At 40.2% G+C, this 19,090-nt stretch overlaps 1 protein-coding gene across 3 annotated transcripts in view; it reads left to right on the top strand.

The window, feature by feature from the left end:
* The window catches only part of SLC25A21 (solute carrier family 25 member 21), a 481,816-nt gene that overhangs the window by 288,743 nt on the left and 173,983 nt on the right, over window positions 1-19,090 (top strand). The window lies entirely within an intron of this gene.

Here is a 19,090-nt window from a genome sequence, read left to right as displayed (position 1 = left end):
TCTGTGCTGACAGCTCAGAGCCTGGAGCCTGTTTCGGATTCTGTGTCTCCCTCTCTCTCTGACCCTCCCCCGTTCATGCTCTGTCTCTCTCTGTCTGAAAAATAAATAAATGTTTAAAAAAAAAGACAAAATTTCAAGTAAACTTCTTAAATAGTGCTTAAAGTGGCAACCGTTTGCCAATGCAAAATGCCATATTTCTAGGAAAATGCATTTGCTCTTAAAGGAAGATGCAAATCAGGGCAATGTAATAGTTCTATTTACCATTTGAAAAAAGTGAAAAAAATTCATCTGGGTTTTACTATGATCTAGAGCATTTTTAAAAATAAATCTGTGGCTGAATTACTGAGCTCTCTATTTTTTAAATTAGAAGCTGTTAGAGTTTAGTGAAAGTTTCCATTTATTTGCATTGTGTCAAACCTAAGAGCAGCGTACCTACGTTGGAGCTCAATAGCAAACAGTGCCTTGCAACCAATGGTGGTTGAACAGACCCTCACTGCCGAAGTTAGAAAATACTTGAAGAGTCAGGCTGATCATTGAATGGACATGTTGCTTAATTTCCCTAAAGAGGCAGCAGAATCTTAAGCTGCCTACTGAAAGCAAGGCTGTGACATGCAAATAATATTGCATTTCTAAATGAGAGAAGATGAGAATTTGGCCCTGTCTTAGCTTGAGCAGCTATAACAAAATACTCATAGACTGTATGGCTAAAGCAACAGACATTTATTATAATTCTGGGGCTGGAAAGTCCAAGATCAAAGTGCCAGTCCATTTGGTTCTTGGTAAGGGCCCTCTTCCTGACTTGTAAACAGCCACCTCCTTGTTGTGTCTTCACTTGAGGGAGAGAGGCAGCTCTGATATCTTTCCCTCTACTTATCAGAGCACTAACCCCATTATCAGCACTCCACCGAGTCTAATATCATGACATCACCTAAACCTAACTACCTCCCCAAAGGCCCCATTTCCAAATAACATCACACTGGGGTTAGGGGTCCAATATATGAATCTGGACACAGGGGGGACACAAACATTCAGTCCATTACAGCCTCAAGTCACCAAACCCAAACAGAGAAAGAAAACCACAATTACATTCAAATGTAAAATTGCATGCACTCCCTGGCCCATCTTTTTACAGTGTTCAGAAACAGAAAGCAAAACTCACTGGCATTTCCTTCTTAGACTGCATGCCAACCTTTGAAAAGCCAAAATATTGTTTCTAGCCTCACTGAGGAATAAACTGGTTTTTTTAAGGTTAATTTCCTAAATTGGTGACATGTTCGAATGAGCACAGAGGAGAAATAAGAATGATTTAAATAAGACATGATATTGAAATTATGCTCACTCATTCAGTCACACAATCATTCATTCATTTACTTATTAAGTATCTAGTGCCTGTGGGTTCCAGGTGAGCTCTGTCCTAAAGAGCTCACAGTCTGATGAGTTAGTAGGAATTTCATCACAGTAAGTTTCAAAAATTGTATTATTTCATGGTACTGGGTTCGAATAGAATACTTCTTGAAATGGATGTGCCAAGTAACTGGGGCTTTACATCTTTTTTGTTACATGGATATTTTGAAAATAGCATTCATTGATTGGAATCAGTCACATGCTGTTGTCTAACTTCAGAGGGGAGGGAAAATATAATTCATCCAGGTGCCCTGAAGAAGAAGGGAATTTGATATGGGATGATATTTGACCTGTATAGCAATAAAAAGTATATTGAATAAAGACACAATCATAGAGTAAACTGAAAGTCCAAAATAACGTGCAACTGACTTTGCAACAGAAGTAGAATATGCAAAGATTGGCAGCCTATCTCACTGGGTACTAACACAGAAGTGACAGGGAATAGATAGGACAGACTAAATGCTGAAATCACTTCACCATTATATTGTACAGGAGATGACTACATTTCTAAATAAGATAAACTGTAAACTGTAAGAGATAACATATGAAACCATGCAGCATTGGTAATTTTAACATGTCACCTTCCTTAATGACATCAGGGGCACTGGATTCTAAATTGTTGTAGGCATTGTCAACGTGGGAGATGACATACACCATGCCAAACCTCACTTCCTTCAGAGTGCTTTTGTGGGCTGTTTTTGCCTATCCTTGGATAATATTACTTAAAAGGTAGTACTCTGAATTAACCTGAGTATGGAAATGGCTCATTTTCAATAATATCTCATGTGCAGAAGTATAGCAAACTAAATTTTTACTTCTTGGAGTTTAGCCTTTTCTTTTTGGATTCTATTTCTGTCTAATTCTTTTCATTGTGGAATGAAAACGCATTTCCAAACTCATCCTTTACAGAGATTTTTTTTCTTTTTCTTTTCCTTTTTTTAACTTTGTAAATGATCAATTCTGTTACCCCAGGCTGACAGCCAAAGGAGATGGTGGTATTACCTGAGCCCAAGGGCCAGGGTTACCTGGTGAAGCTGGAACCATAGTAGATCTGTCTAGTTGTAGCTGGAACCCCAGCCATTGCCAGGTTCACTACCTGAGGCAGACAGACAGAGAGAAAAATCCTCTACTTTCTCATTTCTCCCCAGTCTTCAGTCTCCCACCAGTGCTTCTATTTGCTAAACCGTGGAAGCCTAGGAAACCCAGCCTAGCAGAAGGCAGTCTTTTTGCATAATAAAGCAGGACAGAACAAGGGAACAAGAAAATGGGTCTGAAAACAAACAGAACCAGGACAGAGAAGCCATCATTCTAGTGAGATTTGGAGAAAGAGATGCCGTAAGTGTGCATTTTCCTTTTTTTTTAAATTGAGATGTAATTGATATAATATTATGTTAGTGTTGGGTATATAACATAATAATTCGATATTTGTATATATTGCAAAATGATCACCACAATAAGTCTAGTTAACATCCAACACCATACATAGCTACAAATTTGTTTTCTTGTGCTGAGAACTTTTAAGATCTACTCTCTTAGCAACTTTCGAATATGCAATACAGCACTATTAACTGTAGTCACCATGATATACGTTACGTCCCCAGGATTCATTTATTTTATAACTGGAAGTTTGTACTTTTTGACCCCCTTTACCCGTTTCACTCACCCCCTACCCCCAGGTTCTGGCAACCACCAATCTGTTCTTTTTACTTATAAATTTCATTTTTTCTCTTTTTTTTCTTTTTCTTTTCTTTTTTTAGATTTCACGTGTAAGTGAGATCATACGGTAGTTGTTTTTCTCTGACTTATTTCACTTAGCACGATGCCCTCAAGATCCATCCACATTGTCACAAGTGGCAGGATTTCCTTCTTTTTTATGACTGAATAATATTCTGTTGTATATAGTGTATTCAATTTCTTTACCCATTCATCCATTGATGGGCACTTACGTTTCAAGCATGCATTTTTAATTTTGTAAGAACTCACTCTGCATTTTAAAAGATGATTAGAGGGGCGCCTGGGTGGCTCAGTCAGTTGAGCGTCCGACTTCAGCCCAGGTCATGATCTCGCAGTCCGTGGGTTCGAGCCCCACATCGGGCTCTGTGCTGACAGCTCGGAGCCCGGAGCCTGTTTCAGATTCTGTGTCTCCCTCTCTCTCTGACCCTCCCCTGTTCATGCTCTCTCTCTGTCTCAAAAATAAATAAGCATTAAAAAAAATTAAAAAAAAAAGATGATTTGAAGTTATAATTAATAATTTTTTTTATGAAGGGATTTTAGGCACTGTGGCACCTGGCTTAATATAAGAACTAGTGTATCTGCTTCATAGAAGTATAGCTCCAGGGATAGACCCATGTTGGCATAAGCTAGCCACATGGCAACTGCCTTGCTGTAAGTGTCCCACCTTATGTTAGCTGAGGAGACTTGACTGAGATGCTATTATATACATGACACTTAGGTAGAATCAAGGTCTCTTTTGAGATTCTTCCTAGAGATAGGCCTATACATTATTTTATGGTTCTTTTAAAGTTATATGCAAAGAACTTTGTATACAATTGTGGGTTAACCTTCTGGTTAAGAACACATAACTATAAATGACAAAAGACTCTATGTCCTTGTATAATTAGAAAGACCAAAGTTAGTTTCTAGCTTTGTATTCTCCCAAGGATTTAAATAAATAAACAAAAACAATAAAATAATCATATCTCTCTCATATTGTCTCTCATTCTCTGTCTCTCTTCCTCTCTGTCTCCCTTCAACTCTCCGTTTCCTGCATAGGATTCATTTGGGGGTAGGGTGCTTCTCTCACTTGGCACCAGATGGCCCTAGCAGCTTCAAGCTTACGTGGGCCTTGGTGTTTGTGTATACAAACACCAGAGGATAACCTGGCAGTTAAGGACTCTGGCTCTAGAGTTAGGCAGCATGGGTTCAAATCCTGCTTCTTCACTTACTATCTGTGTAACATCAGGTAAGTTACTAAACTTCCCTGTGCCTAAGTTTCCTAAGCTTTAAATAGGAACAATAATGGTATGTACATTATTGTGAGAAATGAATGGGGATATACATATTTATGGTATTTATATATGCATATGTGTTTATATGAATATATATATATATATATATGTATATAGTGCACGCGCATGCGCACACACACGCGCACACACACACACATATACATGGCATTTAATACTGTGTCAGCAAAGGAAAAGGGACTACAAAGACAAATGGAGTTTGTAAGGTAGTCAGGGAAATACGAGGGAAAATAAAAAGTGTGGGAGAGGGGAAATGTTTAATATGGAATCAGGCGGTTTCAAGTTTCCAAGCCGGAAGACTTGTGTTATATGAGCACTACATTTAAATCTTTTCTCAGAGGGGTGTTTGCAAGTAGATAGTCCTTCTGGGTCTGAGGGCAGGAGAGCATCAGTTTCATCTATGCGTTCCTGTTGACATCATTCCACATATCATTTTAGGGCTATGTGCTGACATTATTTAGGACTGTGTGCCACAGCAAGCATCGTGCCTGGCCTCCAGGAGCTGTGCTGTTGTCATTAAAAGACATAAAATTTCATAAAAGAGGTGGGAAGTAAGAATCTGTTTAAATAAAAGAGGAGATATTACTTGATAGGATGGTGAGCAGAAACATCTCAGGCTTGTAGTGCAGCTCCAGAGACTGGATTAGGGAAGAGTGAGGTGAGAGGGTTTCCAACAGGTGTGCCAAAATGAAAGCGGGGTGGGCTGAACCCACAGGGGACTGAAGGTCCTCAGAGAGCATGTGTGACAAGCTTCGAGATAGAAAGCAAAATGCTGGACTTCATCTAGGACAGCACTGGCTAATCAAAATAAAATTCCTGACACACATATGATTTTAAGTTTTCTAATAGCCACATTTTAAAAAGTAAAAGGAAACAGGTAAAATTAAGTTTAACAGTGTATCTGGTTTAACCTCATGTATCCAAAAACATTGTCATAGCAATGTGTTTATCAATTTAAAAATTTAATGAGATATTTTACAGTCTTTGTTTGAAAATAATTTGCCCAAGGTTCTACATGTCCTTTTTTTTTTAAGTTTATTTATGTGTTTTGAGGGAGACAGAGAGCCCAGGCAGGGGAGGGGCAGAGAGAGAGGGAAACAGAGAATCCCAAGCAGGCTCTGTGCTGTCAGCGTGGAGCCCGATGCGGGGCTCAAACCCACAGGTTCATGGTCATGACCTGAGCCAAAACCAAGAGTCAAGACGCTTAACCGACTGAGCCACCCAGGCGCCCTTACATTCCATTTTTAAATACTTAACCCTTGAAATCTGGTGCATATTTTAACACTTAGGGCACATCTAAATACTGACTAGTCAGTCTCATTTCAAATGCTGTGTAGCCACACATGGCTAGTGATTACTGGATTAGATAGCATGGGTCTGGAATGCAATGGGAAAGAAATTCTTTAAGGGGAAAGAGAAGTGGTCCAGTGGTTCCTCAGTAAGAAGAATACTGTTGCTTAGAATGCGTTGACAGTTGCAATTAAGCAGGGTCCTCAGTGGAAGGGAATTTTACTGCATATGCATTTGAAGGTTTGTACCTGTGTGAAGAAAGTGGCAATCAGAAGCTTCAAAGATTTACCCATATCGCAGTCCAAGGGGATTTTAGCTTAATATACCTTTCACACTTTTATTCCCTGGAAGGGAAATGGTTCCTTGTGCTTCAGGAAGAGAGCATTACTAAGGTGTTCATTCTGTTTCGCCCCCAGTCATTTTTAATCACTTTTGTTTCATTTTTGAATGTGGCATAAATCAGGTACAAACTAAATAAATTACTGATCCTGTAAAAACTGATCTTTTAAAACTGCGTCCTGTCAAAAAGCTGCAAGGCACATTTTCTGGTGGGTGCTAGGGAAGGCAAGAAGGGGAGAGGCGTTTCCACATCTCATTACAGACATACAGTTACAGGCTGCTGGTGAGTGGATCGGCCGGTACATACCTTGGCTTCCATCCTTCCTCCCATCAGGACTTAACTTGCACTGAAAAGTCTTATCATACTTCTCTCAAAACATATTAATCACTGTGTGAATTCTAAAGACTCACATGGGTTGAAAACTTGGCATCCATACATTGTTATATGTGCTTATGGGGCTTTTACTCAAGTTGTTGAGATTGATTTACACTCTGTTGGTGGCTCCCATACCCCAGACCTGCTGAAGCCAAAACTCTAGGGGTGGGACGTACCAATATATTTAACACCCTCTTGGGTGAATCTTAAGCAGGGAGCCCAGACTAGTCACTGGGTCAACCTTTGGGAAATGTTGCTGAATACCCTTATAGGCAGTTCTGTAAAAAGTTTTCATGTAAAGAGTTCCTTCCCCCCACCCCTCTGTGCATGTGTGGATGTGTGTTAAACATCTCATTTACCTGTGGTTCTCCTTGGTTTCATTTATGTAAACTGCTTTTGTTCGTAATGAATAAAAGTGGAAGGACAGAAGTTCCCTGCAGAGCTCATTCTGTGGTTTGTGAGAATGATATGGGAAAGTATTATCTACAGCCAGAAAAAAACATCTATTGTCCTACTGAGTGAGGTTACAGAAGCAAAAATCAATGCCAGAGGATGGGAGAGGAATGAGCGTTGGTTGTCACAGAGAGAAGGTAAATGGCTGTGATGGGTAAAAATGATTTAGAGGCGTTAGCCTGCCACAAACTTTATTAAAAAGAGAAATCTGAGGACTGCTGTGGAGACAGGCTACTTTGTGGGGAGCCCAGAAGAGAGTGAGGAGCAAAGAGCTGGGGTGCATCCACAGCCTCCCTTTATGGCAGTAGAGAGGGAACAGCCATGAACTTGAAAATGAACACTTAATTTAAGAGACTGGAGTGGGGACATTGAGCAGCATTGGGGCCCACAGAACAGCAGGGAGGAAACAAGGAACGAAGAATGTTTTCCCCCAGTAGATCCTTTAAAAAAGAAAGAAGAAGAAGAAGAAGAAAAGAATCCTTTCAAAATGGGAATAGAGCAGCAGGGAAAGTTAGGCTGGAGTAGAGAGGGGAGGCAGTAGAGTCTATAGGATTCAATAAAAGTAACAGAGCCGCTGAGAGGGTTATTTCCATATGTTAACGATTTGTCCGTGGTATAAAACATTAAGATCACATTCAGGGTTAGACCATGGTTATGCCTGATTTCTCATCATCCGTAGAAATTCGGGGCTAGACCACTGTCATGGCTTATTTCTAACCATGGAGAGAATGTGTCTGAAGTAAAGCAAGCAAGGAGTAGAAGCACATTTTTATAGACTATGTTTTTATTGGGACTTTGTCACTGTAGCTAAATCAATCAATGGCAACATGTAATGGTATGAAATGGTCACAGTATCCCCAAATACCTGTGAATATAACTCCACTTTCCCTTTTGCAGTTGCATGACCACATTAGGGTTTCTTGCATGTGTTTTACTTAACTGCAGTGTCTTTTTGTAGTTATCGAAAGCAAGGAAGGACTAGGTGGTGACCACGCTGCAACTCTGTGTTGATTGTCATGCTTTTCCCTGCAGTCATCACTAAAGATTTATTTATTAGCGTAATCAAATCAGAACAGTGCACAAGATGGATAATATAGGTGAAAATTGACTATGCTCATTGTTACCTCGTAGGATTGCTGTGAATGCATAAGTGAATCCATGTATGCTTTAAAATGCCATTTGCTCCCACCTAAGTACTTTATTACAGATCAAATGTGTCATTGCCAATGAGCACATGACAAACTTTAAAGGGTCCCACATTTGTATAGTGATTTAATTAAAAAGACGTGTAGAATCTAAGCATGACCTTAAAACTAGAAAAAATAATCCTATTTTGTGCCCTGTTTAGAATGCAGCATGTCTATATTCTAGATTGGTGTGCCCTTCTGGAGAAAGGCAGAGAGTTTAGAGATATTAGGCCGTGACCCAGTGAAGAGATTTCTTTAATATTATTGCTGGCATATTTACGTGGACAATGGTCCTGCCTCTCTTTGGGATAACAAGTGTTGTATCAGAATTGTGGAAAACCCACAAGGGTTGATAGTAGAAGGTCTTCCCCTCCCTCACATCATTTGGTGGTCCTTCCATTGGACATAAAGCCAGGCCCTAGGCTGGGTTGGTTACGATAGTTTCCTTACCCAGAGTACTTGGTGCATGTCAGTCTTTGCTGCTACTAAGTAGCTTTAATCTTTTCTCCAGTGGCCCAAGGATGAGGAGGAGATAGAATGTGAGACACCTAAAGACCTGTTGCTCTGAGACATTGGGAGGAAACTTGGTCCCAAAGATCTTAGGCAGAATATTCTTGCTACCATCTGCTAAAATTATTTTTCAGATTCATTAATAAGGAGAAAATCCTTTTAAAAAATCCAGTCAGTTCCTCCCACATAAAATAACAAAACTCTCAATTTTGTTAAATCAACTGTAACTCACTTTATAATCTTGAACTCTTAATTCTGATTTTTTTCTTTTTTCGTTTCTTTTTTATTTGTAAACAGAATTCTTTTTTTAAATCACTCCCTAGAGGAGCATGCTATTTTTATGACTCACAATGTGGAACCTCTGTAAAGTGTTTAATCTTTCCTTCGTTTGTGTTTTTGTCTAAATTTTTAAAATAAAGATTTGGTGTTTGTTTAAAGTACAGTAGCTATTATTCTCCAACTAATTAAATGGGCTTAGAAGATTCTCCCTTAGGCAATAACATAACATGTGTTCCGTTTTGATACCTCTCTCTTCCTCCTGCTTAACTGCAAAAGCTTCTCCTTCTGTGTGATCCCAGCCTGAAGGATGAGAAGGAAAAGAGCCTATACATTCTTCATGCCTGTCAGTGGGCTTCTCCAGACATCTTTTTTTTTTTAAGCTGAAAGGTAAATAACTCTTAAATGGCTTTCTTATCTTTGTCATGGGAAAGTGAATTACTTCTAAAATGAGCATCAGCATGAAAACTATTTCCTCTGTTTCTCCCCACCCCCCACCCCAGGCCCCATCCAGAGTTTTATCCAATTGTTTGTAAATTTTCAACAGCTTCATGAATCTACTTATTTAGCCAATGACCATCACATGTTTCCCTATAATGACGTATTTTGTCTTAACTGTGACTTAAATTCCAATTTTGGGCTGTTAGTCTGTAGTAAGACTATAATATATGAGAAGGAAATAAACTGATTTTGGATTATTTTGAGTTAAAAACAAATGGGATGTTTTTCTAAGCATTTTTATACAATCATAAAGTTTGCTCAGATAATCTTCTATTTTAAGTACACATTTTGAGGGGGTAGAGAATTTGGAACTCCTATCATGTCTATTTTCAGTGGCTATTCAAGGCTTTTTGAGATAAGGCCTTGCTCTAAATTCAAGAAGTAAAGCAAAAGTTCGAAATGTTTGCTTTTTATTTGGCTCTCATACTTATTTTTTTATTTGGCTATCATACTTATTTTTTTATTTTTACTATTTTTTTTTAAATATAATTTATTGTCAAGTTACCTAACATACAGTGTATACAGTGTGCTCTCGGTTTTGGGTGTAGATTTCCATGATTATTTTAAATGATTTTTAGCTGAGCTCTAAGTAGTCTGCCACCAGTGAAAATAAAATCGTCTTATCAAGGGTGTTTCTTCTCATCTGCATCTATTAAAAAGAGCAGGTCCTGGGGCACCTAGGTGGCTCAATCGGTTAAGCGTTTGACTTTGGCTCAGGTCATGATCTTGCAGTTTGTGAGTTCAAGCCCCATGTCGGGCTCTGTGCTGACAGCTCAGAGCCTGGAGCCTGCTTCGGATTCTGTGTCTCCCTCTCTCTCTGCCCTCTGCTCACTCTCTCTCTCTCTCAAAAATTAATAAATATTTTAAAAATATTTTTTAAAAAGAGCAGGTGCTTATCTCAAAAGGACTGGAATATTCCCTACATGACATGTACAATGGGGGAAGCTCTTCCTGTAGCGTGAGAAAACTTGAAAGTGTTGAGAAAGAAGCTGCTTGAGAAGTGAAAGCTCTAACTGTGAGCTGAACCTTAGAACCTCAAGCCATGCCCATGGGAAAGCTGCTTTTGAGTTGAGCATACAGTGGGAATCAAGCCTAATGAAATCTAAATTGTTGGGATTGTAGCACAGCTGAAAACTACGGTTATGGATATTCTAGAAGATTGTTTTTCCTTTTTGTGAAGCAAGAATAAAAATCATAAATTTCCTTACACAAACATAAATTCAAGACTGATAATGTAGTAAGTATCTTACCTGAGAGCCTTGACCAAAAATTGGTAAAATTGTTTAACATTCCTGGAAAATCGATTCATTCTCAAAATATTCTTGTTGGGATGGTTAAAATAGCCTGTACTGCTTTTGCTTTGCAGTTAGGGCACAGCTGAGATTTAGTTTTGACATAATGAAGAAGTTTGCAAGATGATAAATAGAGCCGTATATTCTCTGGATGCAGCATTGAATACTCTGCGCCAAGTTCCTTCAGAATAAAATTTTCCCATTTGGGGGTGATTGAATATTTTCTCCAGTAAAATTTTTTTGTGTACTTAAAAGGTTACATACTTTCCTTTTGTAGCAAAAACCATTGAAAAGTAAACTGAATATCCTCAATTTGAGGTAATCAAAATCTATCTGGGATATCCATTTCTCTTTTTTATGTAAAGATGCAACACATCATGGTACAAGTCTCATTTGCAGATCTAATTCAATGCTGCTAAATATTCAAAGGAAAACAGGCTTTAGAATGTAAGTTATCTATCTGTGCCCTTTTAAATTCTGAAAAGTAAATATATGTAAGAAGAAAGTACTGATTTTCTTTCTTTAGATGTTCTATAGTGGGAGCTGGTTGCAATTCTGACCCATTTTCATTCTGAAAGGACAGGCTAGCAGAGATGATCCCTTTTTGTGCACAGGCTTTCCAGGCTTTGTGGACACTGTCAAGGGAGAATGTAGTAACACATATCAACTCAGAGAAGATAAAGACAGGAGACCGGTGTTCCAGTTCAATGCTGTTGGCCCCAGATGAGTGAGTCAATGAAACTGCTATGGGTCTTGATTTCTTACCTGGAAATTAAGGGTATACCTCAAAGAGATCACAAGGCTTCTTCCAATAAGATGTTTTATGTTTTCAAAGGCATGTTGTCAGTGCTTAAAAATGTGATTTTAGGAGGCTCCCGGGTGGCTCAGTTAAGCGTCCGACTTCGGCTCAGGTCATGATCTCATGGTTTGTGAGCTCAAGCCTCATGGCAGGCTCTGTGCTGACAGCTCTGAGTCTGGAGCCTGCTTCAGATTCTGTGTCTCCTTCTGTCTCTGCCCCTTCCTTGCTCTCTCTCTCTCTCTCTCTCTCTCAAAAGTAAATAAACATTAAAAATGTTAATATGATCATAGTGCATATCCAGCAGTGGGATTTCTCTACTCCTTGAACATGCCAAGCTCTCTTCCTGTCTCAGGACCTGTGTACCTGATATCCCTTCTTCCTGGAATAACTAGCTTCTCTTCAACCTTCATCCCTAGGTTCAGCTGTCATCTTAGAATCTTCCCTGGCTGCCTCATCTAGCATGGCCTCTGGTGTTTCTCTATTTCTCATTACCCTATTTATCTTTGCACTAGTCTTATGTTGCAACTAGTCATCAATTTGATTTGCTTGTGTACTCATTAACTGTTTGTTCACCTCTACTGGAATGTAGGCTTCTAAAAGCAAAGCACCTTCTTTCTCTGTTCACTGATCCATGTATACAATGTCTGGAACAGCGTTGGCATAAAGTAGGTGCTCAATAAATACTTAGTGAATGATTATAGTTTAAGAGTTGACACTACATATATATTTTTTAAATTTTGTGTTTGGAAAAATAAAACAAACAAAAACACTAAGACTGACTTTTGAGCCAGACTACACACAAGAGCAGTTCACATACTTTATGGAATTCACATATTTCTTTGGCTACATAATCTGGGCATTTTATATAGCCTAAGCTGTTCTTTCTTCAATGCTTAACTTGTGGTTTATTGTTTTCTGCCACAGAGAATTAGAAATTATATTCATATATTCATTCAGTGCCAGTGAATTTTCCAGGACCTCTGTACCAGCTACTCCTTTAGTAATCCTGCCATGGAGAAGTTGTCATCTGGATTCAGGATAGTTGAACCTCTCTCAGTCCTGTCCATTCTCCTCTGCCAAAGCTTAACCAGTCTTTCTTCCAGTCCAGCACATGGATGATCCCCACCCACTAGGCTAGAAATAGAACTCACTCTCCTGGGTGACCTGTGGATTGGTGGGCATGATGCTGGTGACAGGTGGGTTGCATGAAGACAGCCTGGACACTCCTTAAGGAAATGTTTTTAGTGCATACAACCTTATTTTTACCTACACAACTTAATGAGGCTAGTTTGCAGGAGCAGGAGAGAGGGGCGGGCATTGGTGTGTGTGTGTGTGTGTGTGTGTGTGTGTGTGTGTGTGTGTGTGTGTGAGTGTGTGCGTTTAATGAATAATGCCAGTTGGAGTAAGCAGAGCCTGTTGAATTCCTCAAGGTAGCTCTTTTGGTTAGTTCACTAATTGGCCTCTTAATGAAATAAAAGGCATAGAAATCTCTTTCTTATCAAGATTTATTATGGATCTTAAGCTTTATCTCTTTCAGAGACAAGCAGGATTAATAGAATAGTAGAGTCAAGTAGGGCTCTGACTTCTTTTCAAAACAAAAATAATGCATGGCTTACAAAAGTAATATTTTCTAGTCTCTTCTGGAAGAAAGAGATTTTATTAAGAAGATGTTCATTTCTGCTTCTGAAGCAATGATTTTGGGATAATTTTTGGATTTTTGCTCATGTTTAGTCCTAAAGAATTTCAAATTAGCATTTGTATTTCCTTGTTATATACTGAAAACTTAAGTAGATTATTTCTTTGATTTCCTTTTGATTATTTATTGATTTCCTGTACTAAAAAAGGGAAACTATTAAGTTTAACTTAAAAAGAAAAAGAAATGACCCTGAGATTTATCCTCAGGTTAAAGAATCAGTATAAAGAACGCTTCCTGTACATTTTGATTTCCCAGAGTGTGAGAAAACTGTCCCTGTTCAGATGCTTGCCAAGTTCTGAGAGAACATTTAAGAGTGTTTTTTGGGTAGCACAGGGAGATAGTCAGGGTCTTGTATGCGGGTGTTCCAGGTTTCAAACTGTAACAAGGGAATGGAAGAAAAGAGAGAAGCATTCCCAAATCAAACATAACTCTCAGGAAATGAGCCAGAACACCTGTGAGAGGTCGGGGGTCAGAAAATACAAATGCAGGGTTCGATATTTTGATCACATTACACAAAAGAAAATGGTCATTGATAGTGGACAGAAGAAAATCTGGAATTTTGTGGAGAAGTTAGGAACTAAGGGTTCTATCATTCTAAAACTCCTTTCTCCCATGACTCTATGATGTTTCAGAAAATATTTTGTGAATTGACACTGAAACTTTCCAGTGGTCTCTTGTTGCTTAAGCATCACATTGAGGAGTTATTTATCTCTTTTCTCTTAACTCCCAGAGGTTCACTTCTGGGAACCTTCTAAGCTGGATTCTTTGGCCAGTTCTTACAAGGCTCGGGAGGGGGGGTGGTGTCCAGCAGTCAGAGATGGAGAGACATCACAGCCCTGAATCACAGCAGTTCACTTCTGTGGAGAGAAAAGCGGTTTGCAAATGTTACTTCATGGGACCTCCTAGGGAAAAGAGGGTGTTTTTTCCATCTCATTTCCCTGTTCCAAATTCTCTGAAATGTGCTTGATTTTTGCCAGGTGTCAAATTATAACCCTCCTTGTCAACCACAAATGACTAATGATCAGCCTAATGACTATGCAAAGTTTGAAACTCACATTTACATCTTAACTTACTGGCTACATTGTGTTTTCATAAATTGTGAAAAAAAATTTCCTGAAAAAGCCAATAAAAACAAAGTTTTAGAGTCTTAATTGCAATGCTCACTTGCAGTTGTTGACCCCGTAGGTGCTCGAGGAGAAACAAAATGGGAGCTGTGGCCAGCCCATCTTCAGGCCCGCTCCGGCCAGCCGAGCAAATGACGCCAGTGCCCCTCTCCTGGGGAGAGTTAAGTGATGTCAGCACCGCTGGGCAGAGCAATATTTGACCCTTAAATGGCTTCATATACAAGCAGCTGTTTTCCTCTTTCCTCCATTCCCTGAAGGAAGCTGGAGGGCTGAAATATCTGATACTCTTTTTTTTTTATCCCCCTAGATAAAATATATTTAATCGAATGATGACCACTTTGCTCACTGGCCATTTGCTGTTAAGCAGTTATGCTCAAAAAGCCTGCGCATAATTTTCTTTTCATTATAATATGTGTAAAAAGGAGCAAGGTCTCAGCGAGTTTTCTCCATATTTACGCCGGGCCCCCAATGTGTGCCTTGAGAGCTCATAAAAACAAATCTGCCTCTCAGCCGGGCAGTCGGTAATGGGATCTGGAGCCTCTGTCTGCAAGGTCACCTGTTTAAATAGAGACTCCCGTGGTGCTGCCTGAAAGGTGTTTCCATCTGAGGGCCTCTGGCTAGCTCAGTGTCTTTAGGAAGTGAGCTTCCAGTGCTGGTGCAGCGTTGGCTGTCCAGAAGAGTCTCCCTATTGCTCATCTCCACTACAGCTAATGATAAGAAATCTGGAGACCCAGCCCCAGGCAGATCCAGACTCCAGGCATAAGACAAAGCACGCTTTAGACTTCAAATACAAAGAATTTCCTTCCAAAATTAAAATAGAACGGTATTCCATTTGGCTATTGGAGTGCACTATAGAGTTATCAAACAGTGGTACATTCAGCAAGATCCCGTGGAAACATGAGGGCTGTAAAAATCATCGTGTGAAAAGATGCCAGGAGTTGTTCATAGGAATTAAATGTCCTTTTGCACCGGCAGCAAGCTTTCTTGGACAGCACAGTGGACAAGCCTACTCCAAATTACACACACACATAGAAGTAAGCCAAATATTTGTGACTCTCATTTGTTCTTTCCATCTGAGTTCATATTTTCTGTGTGCCCAGCTTTTAATCTCCATAGATCCGTCCCCTTCCTGTCCCTCTACCTCACAATTAACCCCAATTCCTGCCTCCTTCAGATTCTAGCTGAATTCACTCAATGAACATCTCTGTGTGCCCACCTCTGTGGTATCAGCAATGTGCCAGGGTTTGGGGATCCCGGGGATTCCACATGTCGTTCACTCTCTATGCCCATCTAGCACAGCCCTACCTAGCTGCAGATCTCTTCAGAGCGGTGCCAGTGCCCCTCTCGTCGCTGGCCTCTCCCAATTGAAGGAGGGGGGTGGTACCTTGGTTTTGGCATTTCAGCAAAGTTGTCCCCGCCAGTGCCCACTACCAGAATTAGCAATCTCCAAAATCTGCCCCACCCCCATTTCCTACAAACCATGTCTGAACAACCAGGACTCAAGCCTTCACTTGAGATCCAGATCAGGACTGGCCTGACTGCTTTAGAATCAAAGAATGAAGTCAGGGTAGAAACAATATACAGAAGGACAGCTCAAGAGAGGGAGAGCAAACAAAGACGGCAGTTCCTGGTTAGGGTCATAAAGCTCCTACTTCCTTTACAGACCAACAATAAACAGAGTCAGTCACCAATCAGTAAACATTCCTCACCACACGAGGGAAGATTTGTGTTCAAAGACAGCAGACTGGATGGAGATTTCCCCACCCTGCCTTTTCCTTCCCCCAACTTAATAGGGATCCTAAAGAAACAGCTTTCTTTGTAAGGTTAGCCAGGGGTTCTCAACGTTGGCTCTGTTGACGCTTTGGGTTGGTTAATTCCTTGTTGTGGGGGGTCTCTCCTAAGCATTATAGAATGTTTAGTAGCCAATAGCCTCTATTCACAAGATGCCAGGAGCATCTTCCTCCCAGTGTGACAACCCAAAATGTCTTCAGACATCACCCAATATTCTTTGGGGGACAAAATCAGTCTCCACTCCCGTTGAGAACCACTGGGTTAAACAAAAGAGCAAATCCATTGGTCTCATGTCTAATAGACATAAATATTGATATGTCACATGTAATGTCACATATACCAGTGTCATATGCAAATCTCACATATACCAGTGAGACACCAGAGACATAGTACTGTGTTCAGGGAGCTGCTGCGCAGATGGCGAGATCTGTGATTCTCAAACTTCTGTATGTGTCAGAATCACCTGGAGGGCTGGTTAAAACACAGATGGCTAGGCCTCACCCCAGAGTTCCTGATTCGGCCAGTCTGGCTGTGAGCCAATAATTGACATTTCTGACAAGGTGATGCTGATTCCTGCAGTGGTTCCTGAAAACCGCTGGGCTGGACTTTTCTGGATTGGCACTTGACCTACCAGTGGTGAGGTAATCACAGATGAGGAAGCTGTATTGTTTTAAGCCTTCTCTGTGTCTGTATCTTCCTCTTCATCACCCACTGCCCAGTGTCATTTGGCCTCTTTTCCCCAGGACCTCCTTGAGGGCGTGTCCTCCTTTGTTCTCCTTGGAAAATGTTCCAAACTTTTCCCAACTACTTGGCACCACTAGAATTTTCTGTCTGGCGTTTGCTCCTCGGGTTCATTTCCTGCTCCTGAATTAACTCATGCCTAAATGTCAGGAAATACTAATGGGCACCCAACTTCTGGGTGCTTGTTAATCCTCCTCAGGTTTCACAAAGCAAACTACCAAACTGTGGCATACCGAAGAGGTGGCTTGCTCAGCAGGGAAGAACATATTTGATCACTGACATTGTTCATAGTTGCCGGGGCATGGTGATAATAAAAATTATGTCAAAGCTTATTATTTTTAAAAAGTTCTGTACGGACAATGCACCCCCCTATTGTCTGCACCTTGGGCAAACTGCTACCATTACTCCCCCGTGGTAGTTTCCAGAGATGGCAGAATTTCCCCTCCTTGCACCATGCCCAAGAAAAGACATCAATTATTCTCCTACATTGCAGTTTTCTGTACAATGTAGGTGTCTTAGGAAGTGCTTAACTGAATTCTGTGACCATCTGTGGCTCCACTTTGTGGATGAGGTTAAGTCCAGGTTCCTTTGCACCAATGTAAGAAGTCTTTCTCAGAGGACCCCAACCTACCTTTTTCAGAATCTGCTGTATCTGCTGACTTTGATGCAAATACATTCTATCTGTGCCAGATTATTATTTCCCAAACATGACCTGTAACTACGCCTAATAGTGATAATAGTAATAAAAATTATTAACAACTATCTTATCAACATTTACTGTGTGTTGTGTATAATTCTTGACCATGCTGTCTGTTTTAATCTTTCAAAATCCCACAATAGAAACACTATTATCCCCATTTTACAGATAAAGAACTTGGAACTTAGGGCAAGAAAGGAGTTAAGGAGCGAGCCAGGATTTGAACCCAGGCAGTCTGACTCTTCACATGGGACCTGTCTGGATTGGTACTTGACCTACCAGTAGAGGGTTAGCTATAGATGAGAAAGCTAAATTGTGTTAACCCTGATTTCTTCCATCTTTAATTTTATGTGTTAGGCACTGTAGACACTATTTATATTTGTAATGATTACTCTCCCCCAGCTTCTCATTGGCGGGACTCTCTTTCAAGACTCAACTCAAACATAACTTCTTCTGTGAATACTTTTCTACATCTGTAGATGGAAAGACACTGGATGAAATTGTGCATGTGTGTGTGCAAGCATGTGCATGCGTCACACGCATGTGTGTGTCTATAATGTGTATGATATGTGTTTCAAATAATAATATCGTTAGATTTTTATAGTCTTCTCTGTCAAAACATGAGATCATCTCACATTTGTATTTGTACTCAGAGCATATAGCACGATGCCTGGTACCAAAGAGATATTATCTAAGTGTTAACTGAAAGAATAAGTAAATAAAGGACTAATATATCCCAACTTTAAATATTGCTTTAAACATACACAGGCCACATCAGTCTACCAGTTGTCAAACCTGAGTTGAAATGAACACTTCAACATATACTTCTGGTTTCTATAATTTAAAAGATTTTCACCCTACCTACTTTTGTAAAAAAAAAAAAAAGAAAGAAAGAAAGAAAAGACAATATATGGACTGTGCTCTCTAATCCAAGTGGAACAAAAGCACTAGATGCATAATACAGCAGTGTTTGTTGGAGGGTCTCAGAGGACACCTAAGGCCTCTGAAAAATAGGGTGTTGGCTGATGAAAGTCCCAGGGATCAGACCATTAAAAAGCTGTGGCATTTGTCACTGGTCCAGCAGAACCAAGGGTAGCCACGCTGGAGGAACCGCAGCCATCAGAGTGCATTTCCCCCTATAACCAATTATTCAGTGGAGTAAGCGTGTGTTTGCATGTCCGATGAGTGAAGGAGGGGCTTCTTGGGAGCAAGATGGCACTTCTGTGCTGAGAAAGCTTCAATCTGCTGTGAAGTGCTTTATTTGAGGGCGCCTGGGTGGTTCATTTGGTTAAGCATCCAACTTCGACTTGGGCTCAGATCACGTTCTCACAGTTCGGCTCAGGTCATGATCTCACAGTTTGTGAGTTTGAGCCCCGCATCTGACTCTGCAAGGTCGGCGCACAGAGACTGCTTCGAATCCTCTCTCTCTCTCTCTCTCAAAATAAATAAACATTAAAAAATGCTTTATTGGAGTACAACATTGACTCAGACAGCTTTGCAGATTTTGCAACTTTAGCATTGTCCTTGGGAGATTTTAATGGAAGCAGAACCCTGCCAAAACATTTATCTGGACTGTGATTTGTATCTT

The sequence above is a fragment of the Panthera pardus genome, unplaced genomic scaffold (assembly GCF_024362965.1).
Source record: "Panthera pardus isolate Hobbes unplaced genomic scaffold, ASM2436296v1 HiC_scaffold_24, whole genome shotgun sequence".
NCBI lineage: Eukaryota > Metazoa > Chordata > Mammalia > Carnivora > Felidae > Panthera > Panthera pardus.
This window is presented reverse-complemented; position numbering and strand designations above follow the sequence as displayed.